Source organism: Rhinoderma darwinii, unplaced genomic scaffold (genome assembly GCF_050947455.1).
Source record: "Rhinoderma darwinii isolate aRhiDar2 unplaced genomic scaffold, aRhiDar2.hap1 Scaffold_729, whole genome shotgun sequence".
Taxonomy (NCBI): Eukaryota; Metazoa; Chordata; class Amphibia; order Anura; family Rhinodermatidae; genus Rhinoderma; species Rhinoderma darwinii.
The window spans coordinates 128,081-143,019 of NW_027464290.1; the positions used below are offsets into that span (position 1 = coordinate 128,081).

General features: G+C 47.9%; 3 non-coding genes and 2 pseudogenes across 3 annotated transcripts; 2 read left to right on the forward strand and 3 right to left on the reverse strand.

The window, feature by feature from the left end:
• Positions 1 to 7,870: 7,870 nt before the first annotated feature.
• On the forward strand, positions 7,871 to 8,055 carry LOC142729601 (U2 spliceosomal RNA). The gene has a single exon (XR_012878380.1). It is a non-coding gene; the product is annotated as a U2 spliceosomal RNA (small nuclear RNA).
• Positions 8,056 to 9,289: 1,234 nt separating this feature from the next.
• LOC142729599 (U2 spliceosomal RNA) lies at positions 9,290 to 9,480 on the forward strand. The gene has a single exon (XR_012878378.1). It is a non-coding gene; the product is annotated as a U2 spliceosomal RNA (small nuclear RNA).
• Positions 9,481 to 11,446: 1,966 nt separating this feature from the next.
• On the reverse strand, positions 11,447 to 11,665 carry LOC142729606 (U2 spliceosomal RNA; annotated as a pseudogene).
• Positions 11,666 to 12,419: 754 nt separating this feature from the next.
• Positions 12,420 to 12,489, reverse strand: LOC142729637 (U2 spliceosomal RNA; annotated as a pseudogene).
• Positions 12,490 to 13,719: 1,230 nt separating this feature from the next.
• Positions 13,720 to 13,910, reverse strand: LOC142729634 (U2 spliceosomal RNA). Its single transcript, XR_012878399.1, has one exon. It is a non-coding gene; the product is annotated as a U2 spliceosomal RNA (small nuclear RNA).
• Positions 13,911 to 14,939: the final 1,029 nt, after the last annotated feature.

Consider the following 14,939-nt stretch of genomic DNA (forward strand, 5'->3'; position numbering starts at 1 on the left):
GAACAATACTTAAGGTGTTTTGTCTCTGACTGTCAATTTGATTGGGTCTCTTTCATTCCCCTCGCCGAATTTTCCCTTAATAACCGGGTCAGTAACTCGTCTGGGGTCTCTCCTTTTTTTTGTAATTTTGGGTTTAATCCACGGTTCTCCTCCGTTTCACCTGGTAGTTCCAACAATCCTGAGGTAGAGGTCGTTCATCGGGAACTGTGCACAGTCTGGGCCCAGGTTCAGAAAAACCTAGAGGTGTCCCAGAGCGTACAAAAAACTCAGGCTGATAAAAAACGTTCTGCTAACCCCCTGTTTATGGTCGGGGATCTGGTGTGGTTGTCGTCTAGGAACTTGCGTCTCAAGGTTCCGTCCAAGAAGTTTGCTCCCCGGTTTATTGGGCCGTATAAGGTCATTGAGGTCCTCAATCCTGTCTCCTTCCGGCTGGAGTTACCCCCGTCTTTTCGGATACACGACGTGTTTCATGCCTCCCTCCTCAAACGCTGCTCCCCGTCCTTGGCTCCCTCGAGGAGACCTCCTGTTCCCATCCTCACCCCGGAGGGGGTGGAATTCGAGGTGGCCAGGATTGTGGACAGCAAGATGGTCCAAGGCTCCCTCCAGTACCTGGTCCATTGGAGAGGATACGGGCCCGAGGAGAGGACTTGGGTACCCGCCCGGGATGTTCACGCTGGGGTATTGGTCAGGAAGTTCCACCTGCGTTTCCCCAGTAAGCCAGGTCCACTTAGAAAGGGTCCGGTGGCCCCTCATAAAAGGGGGGGTACTGTAAAGGATCTGCCAGGCACTGCGGGGTTAACTCCCAGAACTAATCAGTCAGCACCTGAGAATACATCCCTGAGACTGACTCCTGCTTCCACCATTCAGGCTGGCAGGCTTAGGAGTGGGAGAGCCTATCGTAACCTGGCCAGACTCAGCTAGCTCCCGCCCTCGGTCTATTTAAGCCTGCACTTCCTGTCCCTCGGTGCTTGTTATTGCTTTTGTTTCCTTCCTTGTGGTTCCTGGCCCAGCTACAGCTCCTGCTATTTTTGATCCTGCTCCATACCGACCCTGGCTTACCGACTACTCTTCTGCTTTTCGTTTTGTACCTCGCACACTCCTGGCTTGACTCGGCTCGTTCACCACTCTGGTTGCTCACGGTGTTGCCGTGGGCAACGGCCCCTTTTCCTTGCTTGTGTTCCTTGTATGTTTGTCGTGTTTGTCGTGCACTTACTGAGCGCAGGGACCGCCGCCCAGTTGTACCCCGTCGCCTAGGGCGGGTCGTTGCAAGTAGGCAGGGACAGAGTGGCGGGTAGATTAGGGCTCACTTGTCCGTCTCCCTACCCCCTGCCGTTACACCTCCCTTTTAGGTAAGTTAAAGAGCTGCACCTGAGCCAGCCACTGATTGATGCAGCACCACAGTCAAATAGTGGAGTGGAGTAGGGGAACAGCAAACAGCCATTAAAGCCGCCCGCCCGCCCGCCGGCCCGCCCGCCCGCCACAATGGACCTACCTGTGTACACTAGATGGATGTGATGGAATGTACTGTCGTCCCTACATTTCAAGAAGGAGTAAGAATTGCAGTTGCAACAAAGCCTTGCTTGCCTACAAAGAGAGCAGCAATTTGGATTTGTTACTATGTTACCTAGAAGAATAACAAACTGTGCAAGGATGGAGGTTGTAGGAGCAAGGAGAAGTTGTCTGTAAAGTTGGTGGATGCTTATTTTCCATTTTGCAGTCCCTTGTCTCCCTCTTGTGGCCTCCTGGAGGCAACTAGCTGTGCAAAAAAAGACAGCCTGGCGGCCGGCTGTTGCAGTGTTGCCCTCTCAGGCAACACTGAGTGACTGACTGAGCCGCACCGTCTTATATAAAGTTCAGACGGAACTTTGCACGTGTCATAGTGGAGCCAGAGCCAGCTTTCTGACATCATAATGGGGCCTCAGAGATAAAAGCCTGGGCCCAGGCAGTGTTGGTCAGTGCTGCTCAGCAGGCAGCACTGGACTGGACTGGATTACAGCTGATACAAGGTGTGAAGGAACAAGGGGTGGCTGTGGGCATGCACTTGCTGCCGCTGCCATTGTTTATCTGCATGGCAGCAGGGCATTTGGGCGTTGCCAGGAAGGCGTTTTTATGTAGATTCCTCCTCTTTCAGCACTGCATTGTGGTGCAAGCAAAAGAAGCAAATCCTGTCTGGCTTCCTCTCCGGCCTTTATTCACCTCCCGTGTAGCTGTGAGTGTGTGAGCCTGCAGGGCCCCATGGAATTGCCTAGAAGTAGGCTGAATCGCTGCAAGGGCTGAACAGCAGTATCGGGCAGGCTCGGGCAACACGCGGCCCGTTCGGGTTATCGCTTCTCGGCCTTTTGGCTGCGACCAAGTGTATTCGTACAGGAGGTTTCAGTCAGAAGGTGCCTGGGGTACCCGGCTACTTGGCCTGGGGGGATCGTCACTGGTTTATCGCCTTGACTTCACCCCCCTGCAGCTATTGGGTAGTCGGACTAGTCCTCAGGCAACGGGAAGGGATCGCTAGGCGGACAGCTTGCGCTGGACGGCCTAGAAGGGCGGAAAAACTTGTTGGGACAAGCAGGAATGCCGTTCACCTATGGGTTTGTAACTGGGGAGACCCAGTTACGCCAAACCATCCGGATCGAGGTCGGAGAGGAACATCGCCAGCGGAAGAACCTGAAATTCATAGTAGGGGAAATCCTGCTTGGCTCCTTCGGCCTCAGACGGGAAAATATCCTGTGTCTGAATGACCAGGAAGGCCGCGGTCGGTATACCATCTCCTTCTGCACCGCGGCCTGCTGCGATACAATCTGTGCAGCCCTGTCTGGTTCCGACCAGACAGATGAGCGCCTAGATGGGCTTCATTTTTCTCTCCTCTACGGAGAAGAGTCTATTCCACTGGTCGTGGTAATGCATAGCCCCTTTGTCCCCGCCAAGGACATTGACACATTCCTAGGGCGCTATTGCAAGGAAATTCACTTCTCGCATGAAGTAAAAAATGCTGAGGGATTTTGGAACGGAAAGAGAAAGTACTTTGTCAAGTTCTTTCAAGACCCCAATGGCATACGTGGCTTTGTGCACCCTCCAGCGAATTTTGCCATTGGGAAGAACCGGGGATACCTGTTTTACCCCCAGATGCCCCGGTTTTGCTGGAACTGCCAAAAATATGGGCACACAAAAGAGTCATGCAGTGAAAACCGTGTTGTTCGCTGTAACAAATGTGGAGGCCTGGGGCACGTGGCCGCCAAGTGCAGTTCCAGAGCAACATGTAACCTGTGCGGGGAGGCAGGTCACATGTATAAAGACTGTCCTAAAAGAACGCAGTCATTGAGGGGTGGGCCTAGGCCTGGTCCATCCCGTCCAGGGCCAGGGCAGCAGTCCACAACAGGTGCGGACTCTGCTGGTAATGCCCCGGAAACGGCACCCGCCGAAGGGCCAGGACCAAGACCCTCCAAGTCACGAGTGGAGGGTGGTCCTGGGGATTCCAAAGGGCCGGAGCAGGGCTGTTCTGGTTCTGCGATGAAGGCCCCGAGCTCCTTACCTGAGTCGGTTGGTAGGAAATCTCGCCGGTCCTCGGTGCCGTCAAAGGAGGACTGGGCAGAGGTGGTGGCTGGTGATGATCCAATTAAGGGATCTAGAAGGAGGGGCTCCACGCTGGACCTCCCTGCCACCAGCTGCCTCCGACCGACTGAGAAGCCCGAGTCTGACCCTCTTATTACGCCAACAGGGGGTCGGGCATTGACGGCTTCAGGTGCAGTAGGCAAGATGACGAGAGAGAAGGAGGGGACCTCACAGGCTCCTGAGCGCCCTGAGCAGATGAGTGACCCGGAGATACCTGCAGCCGTACCGGAGGTAGCAGCGGCCGGAGTTCGCGATGGTGATGACAACAGCCAGGAGTCGGAGGTGACATCCAGTGACGGGGAGGAGGAATCAAGGATGGACCTGACGAGTACGGGGAAAAGGCTAAGAGAAGAAGATGTGCCCACCATAAAGAGGAAGACAATATGCCGCAGCTCGGATGAGAGTGAGTTCAGGGGAAGAGTCGGGTCGATTCATATATCTGGCTCTGACCCTGGGAAAATCCTGGAGTTTGCATCCCCTGATACAGGGGAGTCTGGCTCCCAATTTATATCGGAGTCGGATTCCTCGGAGGTGGACACTGACGCCTAACAATAACTATGCCTTGTATTCCTCTGAAAGTTGCCTCGCTAAATGTGAGGTCCCTAAAGAGCCCTGTTCGCAGGGCTGCTTTATTCTCTTTTCTACAGACTATGGACTTTGATTTTTGCCTACTGCAGGAGTGTGGAATCCCTAACAGCATGGACTATATGGACTTGAAAAAAGACTGGAAGCTGGGCCCTTCGGTGTGGTCGGGTGCTAATGACTGTCGTTCTTCAGGTGTGGGATTGCTCTGCCGTGGCCATTCTATTTCGATACAAACCGTCACTGAGATTATGCCTGGCAGAGCTATTTTAACCCACCTGCACATTAATGGACTTTTAATACGTATTTTAAATGTCTATGCCCCTCCTGATAAACAGGAGCGGGCAGAGCTTTTTAATATTTTACCACTGTTTTGTGTTGGGTCTACCCCCCTGCTGGTAGGAGGTGATTTTAACTGCACAAGAGAAGGAGAAGGCCGGCAGGGTGGGGATGCAAATAGAAAAGACCGCACTACCTACCTGCTCAAAAATTTTATTGAAGATTTTAAATTGCGCGATTGCTGGAGGGAACTCTTGCCAGGAGACGCAGGTGCCACATGGTCTAATGGAAGAGTGAGCTCCAGAATCGATTTTATTTTTGCTTCCCATGATTTTATCTCTCAAAAATGTATGATTTTAACAAATATATTTTCAGACCATAAGCTCCTTAGTGTGTCCCTGGAGCTGGAGGGAGAGCAAAAAGTGAGTAAGGGCCTCTGGAGGTTAAACACCACGCTCCTAGAGGACCCTGAAAACAAAAGTGAGTTTGTGCGGACCTACCAGTGCTGGCAATCACAGAAAAAACCCCACGAGACCATGCTGCACTGGTGGGAGGGCATTAAACCCAGAATTAAATTATTTTTTATCCGAGCAGGTAGGAAGAAAGCTAGAGAAAAGAAACAGTGGTTTTATGTTCTTAATAAGCGTTTGCATGTGCTTTTTAAACTAAAGGATGTTGGGTTTGAGGTGGATTCGGATATTTTAAATTTAAAAGCTGAAATAAAAAAATGTTTAGATGATAAAGGCAAACAAATCATTTTTAACTCCCATGTAAAACACCTTGAAGAAGATGAGAAGTGCTCCCGATTCTTTTTTAAAAAGGTAAATGGTAGGCGAGATGCTATTTTAAACCTAGAAGGGGAGACTTCTATGGGAGGAATGTTGAATGCAGCTTTTAACTTTTACCAACTCCTTTTTAGTAAAAAAGCTATTGATAAATCCTTTTTAAATCATGCTCTTAACTCCCTTGATTTTAAGTTAGATATTTTAGACCAGGAGGTTTTATCCCGAGATCTTAATTTAGAGGAACTTTTATCTGTTTTTAAAAGTTTTTCAGCGGGAAAGGCCCCTGGGGAGGATGGGTTGCCTATTGAATTTTATCTAACTTTTTGGGATGTTTTAAAAGAGGATATGATTTTACTGTACAAAGAGGTTTTTATCACTGAAGAGCTGCCCCCTTCCTGGAGAAGGGGGATCGTGTCTTTAATTTTTAAAAAAGGTGAAAAGGACCAACTGAAAAATTGGCGTCCCATTACACTTTTAAATGTAGACTACAAGATTTTAGCCAAATTGATAGCGGTCCGCTTTAAACCTTTTATCAGTAAGCTAATCCACCCAAACCAGGTCTGTGGGGTACCTGGTAGATCTATCACTGAGTCCCTTAATATTTTAAGAGATGTTATTTGGTATTTTAAAGATCGAGGCCAAAATCTTGCTATTTTATCACTAGACTTTGAAAAGGCCTTTGATAGAGTGTCCCATGAGTTCCTTTTTATGGTTCTTAAAAAGATGGCGGTGCCTGATTTTATGATAAGTCGTGTTATGCTTTTATATCGGTCCTGTTTTAGTGAAATTTCTGTAAATGGATTTTTAACTAAAGGTGTTCCTCTTTTATCTGGAGTCAAGCAAGGGTGCCCATTGTCTCCCCTACTATTTATATGCGCAATGGAGCCCCTGTTAGCTATGCTCAGAAGTGACAAAGTAGTCAGAGGCGCCCCGATACCTGGTGGGAGGGGTAACCAAATAAAGGTATTGGGCTACATGGATGACGTAACAATTTTATGCCCTGATTCAACATCCATGAGGAGGGCGCTGAGGAACACCACCTTTTTCTGTGAGGCTTCTGGTTTTAAACTAAACATTGATAAATGTGATTGTTTTAATATAGGAGGCTGGGATTCCTCCCTGACCCCAGGAGTCAGAATGCAGAAGGACCAGATTAAAATTTTAGGCATTGTTTTTAATCAGGCGAACAATGGGACCTCTAACTGGGACTCAGTGATAGCAAAAATAGAGAAGAAGGTTTTAATGTGGAATCTTAGGAGCCTCACGATGGAGGGGAAAATTTTAATTATAAAAATGGTTTTAATCCCAATAATGCTTTATGTTGCCATGGTTTTCCCTCCGTCCATTTTATATATTAAAAAGCTAACACGCATTTGTTTTATGTTTCTGTGGGGCTCCAAGATGGAAAAATTAAAACGTGATTTTATGTATAAATGTAAGGACAATGGCGGGAGAGATGTTCCTAACCTTTTTACATTTTTTTATATCAAATATTTCTGCTTCTGTTTTAAAATGTTTAAATCCGATGGCATTTTTAGCTGCTTTTTAAAATATGCAGCGGGCATGGTTTTTAAGCGTTGGTTTCGTATCTCCCTAAATTCTCCTGTGCTCCTGTGTCCCCCAGAACACTACGTGGTGCTGGAGAAGACTGTCAGGCTCCTGAGCCTCCATGAGTTGGAGCCTGATATATTGGGGGACCAGAGGAAGGTGTCAGTGGCGTGTAGACACAGAGAAGAAATGGTGGCAGTTTCCAATCTCTCACAGGCAAGGTCCAAGCAAGTGTGGCGGAATGTTTTTGGGAAATACCTTGCATATGTGCATAAGGACCTTGCCTGGGCGATCGTGCACCAGTGCCTCCCTACACGTGAGTTCCAACACAGGCGAGGACTGGTGGCGAGAGCCAAGTGCCCGAGAGATATGTGCAGAAATGATGAGACGGTAATGCACTTATTCTGGAACTGCCACTATGCACAGGAGATTTGGAGGAAAGCTGGCCTTTTATTAAAATGGATTTGCGGTCTTAACGATTTTAAATACGAGTACGTTTTTTATGGCCTTTTTACCTGCCCATCATTCAGACAGCAGATGATCTGCTGGATGATTATTAATTGTTTTAAAAATGCCATCTGGAAGGTTAGGAACATTCTTCTTTTTAAACGTGATTTTATTGATATTAAAGATTGTGTTAAAATCGCGTTGAGTGAATTATATGTATATTATCTAAGAGACAAAAAACATCTCGGAGCAAAAGAGGCGGCATCCATGTGGTGTCTGTCTCTATGGAACACAATTATTATGTAAATTATCCATGTATTTATAATTGTGATTTTATTGCTTGTTTTATGATGTTTTATCCTGCCATTGTCATACTTTTAAAGAAACCTTCTTCTCGTTGAAAATATATTGCCTTTATCGTTTTAATGAAATGTATTAAAAATAAACATTTTTAGTACCGAATTTTATGCTATAAAAAGGTTTTTTAATGAAATGTATTAAAAACGTTTTATTACTAATCTTATTGGACAATTGAATGTATAAACAAATTTATTATTACGGAATTTTATTTAACAGCATTTCATTACTGAATTTTATTTTGTAAAAATTGCATTCTATGTATGTGAATATTTGTCAATAAAATTTTGTTGAAACCTTATCTGTTCTTATCAGTTTAATATCTGATACGTCCCCTATCTGGGGACCATATATTAAATGGATTTTTAGAACAGGGAGATGGAAATAGAGCTTGCTCTGTCCACTCCACGCATTGACCTGGTATTGCAGTATTTCCAGGACCGGTGCACCCTTTCCTTATGTGTTGACTAAAATCAGATTCCAAAAGTGTTTTTTGTGTTTGCCATTGTTTCTGTCTTTCTGAAGGGATCTCTCCTTTTAATCCCATTATTTCAACACCTGTTGGACAATGCATGAGTGATAATGAGCTAATTGATTAAATGCAATTAATGAATACATTGCCACCTCTTGTTTTGTGTCGTCTGTGTGTCTGTGTTTCCGGAATTTCACATTGGAACAGGTCATTCACCTTCCTTGTCTTCTCTCCGCCCTCCCTTTTAGGTAAGTTAAAGAGCTGCACCTGAGCCAGCCACTGATTGATGCAGCACCACAGTCAAATAGTGGAGTGGAGTAGGGGAACAGCAAACAGCCATTAAAGCCTCCCGCCCGCCCGCCACAATGGACCTACCTGTGTACACTAGATGGATGTGATGGAATGTACTGTCGTCCCTACATTTCAAGAAGGAGTAAGAATTGCAGTTGCAACAAAGCCTTGCTTGCCTACAAAGAGAGCAGCAATTTGGATTTGTTACTATGTTACCTAGAAGAATAACAAACTGTGCAAGGATAGAGGTTGTAGGAGCAAGGAGAAGTTGTCTGTAAAGTTGGTGGATGCTTATTTTCCATTTTGCAGTCCCTTGTCTCCCTCTTGTGGCCTCCTGGAGGCAACTAGCTGTGCAAAAAAAGACAGCCTGGCGGCCGGCTGTTGCAGTGTTGCCCTCTCAGGCAACACTGAGTGACTGACTGAGCCGCACCGTCTTATATAAAGTTCAGACGGAACTTTGCACGTGTCATAGTGGAGCCCTGAGGAGCCAGAGCCAGCTTTCTGACATCATAATGGGGCCTCAGAGATAAAAGCCTGGGCCCAGGCAGTGTTGGTCAGTGCTGCTCAGCAGGCAGCACTGGACTGGACTGGATTACAGCTGATACAAGGTGTGAAGGAACAAGGGGTGGCTGTGGGCATGCACTGGCTGCCGCAGCCAGTGTTTATCTGCATGGCAGCAGGGCATTTGGGCGTTGCCAGGAAGGCGTTTTTATGTAGATTCCTCCTCTTTCAGCACTGCATTGTGGTGCAAGCAAAAGAAGAAAATCCTGTCTGGCTTCCTCTCCGGCCTTTATTCACCTCCCGTGTAGCTGTGAGTGTGTGAGCCTGCAGGGCCCCATGGAATTGCCTAGAAGTAGGCTGAATCGCTGCAAGGGCTGAACAGCAGTATCGGGCAGGCTCGGGCAACGCGCGGCCCGTTCGGGTTATCGCTTCTCGGCCTTTTGGCTAAGATCAAGTGTAGTATCTGTTCTTGTCAGTTTAATATCTGATACGTCCCCTATCTGGGGACCATATATTAAATGGATTTTTAGAACAGGGAGATGGAAATAGAGCTTGCTCTGTCCACTCCACGCATTGACGTGGTATTGCAGTATTTCCAGGACCGGTGCACCCTTTCCTTATGTGTTGACTAAAATCAGATTCCAAAAGTGTTTTTTGTGTTTGCCATTGTTTCTGTCTTTCTGAAGGGATCTCCCCTTTTAATCCCATTATTTCAACACCTGTTGGACAATGCATGAGTGATAATGAGCTAATTGATTAAATGCAATTAATGAATACATTGCCACCTCTTGTTTTGTGTCGTCTGTGTGTCTGTGTTTCCGGCATTTCACATTGGAACAGCTCATTCACCTTCCTTGTCTTCTCTCCGCCCTCCCTTTTAGGTAAGTTAAAGAGCTGCACCTGAGCCAGCCACTGATTGATGCAGCACCACAGTCAAATAGTGGAGTGGAGTAGGGGAACAGCAAACAGCCATTAAAGCCGCCCGCCCGCCACAATGGACCTACCTGTGTACACTAGATGGATGTGATGGAATGTACTGTTGTCCCTACATTTCAAGAAGGAGTAAGAATTGCAGTTGCAACAAAGCCTTGCTTGCCTACAAAGAGAGCAGCAATTTGGATTTGTTACTATGTTACCTAGAAGAATAACAAACTGTGCAAGGATGGAGGTTGTAGGAGCAAGGAGAAGTTGTCTGTAAAGTTGGTGGATGCTTATTTTCCATTTTGCAGTCCCTTGTCTCCCTCTTGTGGCCTCCTGGAGGCAACTAGCTGTGCAAAAAAAGACAGCCTGGCGGCCGGCTGTTGCAGTGTTGCCCTCTCAGGCAACACTGAGTGACTGACTGAGCCGCACCGTCTTATATAAAGTTCAGACGGAACTTTGCACGTGTCATAGTGGAGCCCTGAGGAGCCAGAGCCAGCTTTCTAGGCAATTCCATGGGGCCCTGCAGGCTCACACACTCACAGCTACACGGGAGGTGAATAAAGGCCGGAGAGGAAGCCAGACAGGATTTGCTTCTTTTGCTTGCACCACAATGCAGTGCTGAAAGAGGAGGAATCTACAAAAAAACGCCTTCCTGGCAACGCCCAAATGCCCTGCTGCCATGCAGATAAACACTGGCAGCGGCAGCAAGTGCATGCCCACAGCCACCCCTTGTTCCTTCACACCTTGTATCAGCTGTAATCCAGTCCAGTCCAGTGCTGCCTGCTGAGCAGCACTGACCAACACTGCCTGGGCCCAGGCTTTTATCTCTGAGGCCCCATTATGATGTCAGAAAGCTGGCTCTGGCTCCTCAGGGCTCCACTATGACACGTGCAAAGTTCCGTCTGAACTTTATATAAGACGGTGCGGCTCAGTCAGTCACTCAGTGTTGCCTGAGAGGGCAACACTGCAACAGCCGGCCGCCAGGCTGTCTTTTTTTGCACAGCTAGTTGCCTCCAGGAGGCCACAAGAGGGAGACAAGGGACTGCAAAATGGAAAATAAGCATCCACCAACTTTACAGACAACTTCTCCTTGCTCCTACAACCTCCATCCTTGCACAGTTTGTTATTCTTCTAGGTAACATAGTAACAAATCCAAATTGCTGCTCTCTTTGTAGGCAAGCAAGGCTTTGTTGCAACTGCAATTCTTACTCCTTCTTGAAATGTAGGGACGACAGTACATTCCATCACATCCATCTAGTGTACACAGGTTGGTCCATTGTGGCGGGCGGGCGGGCGGCTTTAATGGCTGTTTGCTGTTCCCCTACTCCACTCCACTATTTGACTGTGGTGCTGCATCAATCAGTGGCTGGCTCAGGTGCAGCTCTTTAACTTACCTAAAAGGGAGGGCGGAGAGAAGACAAGGAAGGTGAATGAGCTGTTCCAATGTGAAATGCCGGAAACACAGACACACAGACGACACAAAACAAGAGGTGGCAATGTATTCATTAATTGCATTTAATCAATTAGCTCATTATCACTCATGCATTGTCCAACAGGTGTTGAAATAATGGGATTAAAAGGGGAGATCCCTTCAGAAAGACAGAAACAATGGCAAACACAAAAAACACTTTTGGAATCTGATTTTAGTCAACACATAAGGAAAGGGTGCACCGGTCCTGGAAATACTGCAATACCAGGTCAATGCGTGGAGTGGACAGAGCAAGCTCTATATCCATCTCCCTGTTCTAAAAATCCATTTAATATATGGTCCCCAGATAGGGGACGTATCAGATATTAAACTGATAAGAACAGATTTTTTTTTTTTTTTTTTTTTTTTCTTCCGAGTCGTGCTTTCTATCACCCAAGTGCAAAAAAAAGTGCAGGGGTGCCACACAAAAAGTGCACAAGGATGCGGTCTATCGCAGCCCTTCTCTTAAAAGAGAGAGAGGCCCCGCATAACCATTCCCCGACCCTCCAAGCCTTAGGCCAAGAGGATCGAGGATCGATGATCCCCCCTTGCCAAAGCTTAGGGAGACCCAACAACACTCCAAGGCTTCTACCTGGGCTGCCACCCCAGTGTCCACCTTGGAGCCTGCTTCTACTTGCACCTCCCTTCCGAAGAAGGGAGGCCGGGTTGCAGGGGAAAAAGGAACCAGAAGGCCACACATTTTCCCCCTAGACCTTGGACGGGTCCCAAAAGGGCACCGCATCCGCAATCCTGTGACAAACGTGACAAACACACAGTGAAAAACAAAATTAAATAAGTGGATGTGCGCTGTGATACAGCCTGGACATCCGCCAGGTATAAAAAAATTCCTCATCTCCCAGCCAGAAGGCCGGGAGAAAAAAGGTGTGTGCTCATATAGCGTGAAAGAGAGTGCGTGCAAGTGTGCCTTCACTCAGTGGGATCCCACCCCCAGTGAGTTAGGGCACCCCAGGGTCACCAGCCCTGGGGCACATAGCAACTCGGGCTTTCAAACTACCCGACCTCCTGACCTCGATCCGGCGGTCGCCTGGTCACCTACAAATGGTACCTTTAAACCAAATGCGTACACCAGAGCGATGACCGTTGTGGTTCCCTGCCCTCACCTCGGCGTACTGTCATCCCCCTACGATGGCCCACGTACCACCGGCAGGGATGATTACTAACCTCAGCTTGAGCAGGTACTACACTTGATCTTAGCCAAAAGGCCGAGAAGCGATAACCCGAACGGGCCGCGCGTTGCCCGAGCCTGCCCGATACTGCTGTTCAGCCCTTGCAGCGATTCAGCCTACTTCTAGGCAATTCCATGGGGCCCTGCAGGCTCACACACTCACAGCTACACGGGAGGTGAATAAAGGCCGGAGAGGAAGCCAGACAGGATTTGCTTCTTTTGCTTGCACCACAATGCAGTGCTGAAAGAGGAGGAATCTACATAAAAACGCCTTCCTGGCAACGCCCAAATGCCCTGCTGCCATGCAGATAAACACTGGCAGCGGCAGCAAGTGCATGCCCACAGCCACCCCTTGTTCCTTCACACCTTGTATCAGCTGTAATCCAGTCCAGTCCAGTGCTGCCTGCTGAGCAGCACTGACCAACACTGCCTTGGCCCAGGCTTTTATCTCTGAGGCCCCATTATGATGTCAGAAAGCTGGCTCTGGCTCCTCAGGGCTCCACTATGACACGTGCAAAGTTCCGTCTGAACTTTATATAAGACGGTGCGGCTCAGTCAGTCACTCAGTGTTGCCTGAGAGGGCAACACTGCAACAGCCGGCCGCCAGGCTGTCTTTTTTTGCAGAGCTAGTTGCCTCCAGGAGGCCACAAGAGGGAGACAAGGGACTGCAAAATGGAAAATAAGCATCCACCAACTTTACAGACAACTTCTCCTTGCTCCTACAACCTCCATCCTTGCACAGTTTGTTATTCTTCTAGGTAACATAGTAACAAATCCAAATTGCTGCTCTCTTTGTAGGCAAGCAAGGCTTTGTTGCAACTGCAATTCTTACTCCTTCTTGAAATGTAGGGACGACAGTACATTCCATCACATCCATCTAGTGTACACAGGTAGGTCCATTGTGGCGGGCGGGCGGCTTTAATGGCTGTTTGCTGTTCCCCTACTCCACTCCACTATTTGACTGTGGTGCTGCATCAATCAGTGGCTGTCTCAGGTGCAGCTCTTTAACTTACCTAAAAGGGAGGGCGGAGAGAAGACAAGGAAGGTGAATGAGCTGTTCCAATGTGAAATGCCGGAAACACAGACACACAGACGACACAAAACAAGAGGTGGCAATGTATTCATTAATTGCATTTAATCAATTAGCTCATTATCACTCATGCATTGTCCAACAGGTGTTGAAATAATGGGATTAAAAGGGGAGATCCCTTCAGAAAGACAGAAACAATGGCAAACACAAAAAACACTTTTGGAATCTGATTTTAGTCAACACATAAGGAAAGGGTGCACCGGTCCTGGAAATACTGCAATACCAGGTCAATGCGTGGAGTGGACAGGGCAAGCTCTATTTCCATCTCCCTGTTCTAAAAATCCATTTAATATATGGTCCCCAGATAGGGGACGTATCAGATATTAAACTGATAAGAACAGATACTACACTTGATCTTAGCCAAAAGGCCGAGAAGCGATAACCCGAACGGGCCGCGCGTTGCCCGAGCCTGCCCGATACTGCTGTTCAGCCCTTGCAGGGATTCAGCCTACTTCTAGGCAATTCCATGGGGCCCTGCAGGCTCACACACTCACAGCTACACGGGAGGTGAATAAAGGCCGGAGAGGAAGCCAGACAGGATTTGCTTCTTTTGCTTGCACCACAATGCAGTGCTGAAAGAGGAGGAATCTACAAAAAAACGCCTTCCTGGCAACGCCCAAATGCCCTGCTGCCATGCAGATAAACACTGGCAGCGGCAGCAAGTGCATGCCCACAGCCACCCCTTGTTCCTTCACACCTTGTATCAGCTGTAATCCAGTCCAGTCCAGTGCTGCCTGCTGAGCAGCACTGACCAACACTGCCTGGGCCCAGGCTTTTATCTCTGAGGCCCCATTATGATGTCAGAAAGCTGGCTCTGGCTCCTCAGGGCTCCACTATGACACGTGCAAAGTTCCGTCTGAACTTTATATAAGACGGTGCGGCTCAGTCAGTCACTCAGTGTTGCCTGAGAGGGCAACACTGCAACAGCCGGCCGCCAGGCTGTCTTTTTTTGCACAGCTAGTTGCCTCCAGGAGGCCACAAGAGGGAGACAAGGGACTGCAAAATGGAAAATAAGCATCCACCAACTTTACAGACAACTTCTCCTTGCTCCTACAACCTCCATCCTTGCACAGTTTGTTATTCTTCTAGGTAACATAGTAACAAATCCAAATTTCTGCTCTCTTTGTAGGCAAGCAAGGCTTTGTTGCAACTGCAATTCTTACTCCTTCTTGAAATGTAGGGACGACAGTACATTCCATCACATCCATCTAGTGTACACAGGTTGGTCCATTGTGGCGGGCGGGCGGGCGGCTTTAATGGCTGTTTGCTGTTCCCCTACTCCACTCCACTATTTGACTGTGGTGCTGCATCAATCAGTGGCTGGCTCAGGTGCAGCTCTTTAACTTACCTAAAAGGGAGGGCGGAGAGAAGACAAGGAAGGTGAATGAGCTGTTCCAATGTGAAATGCC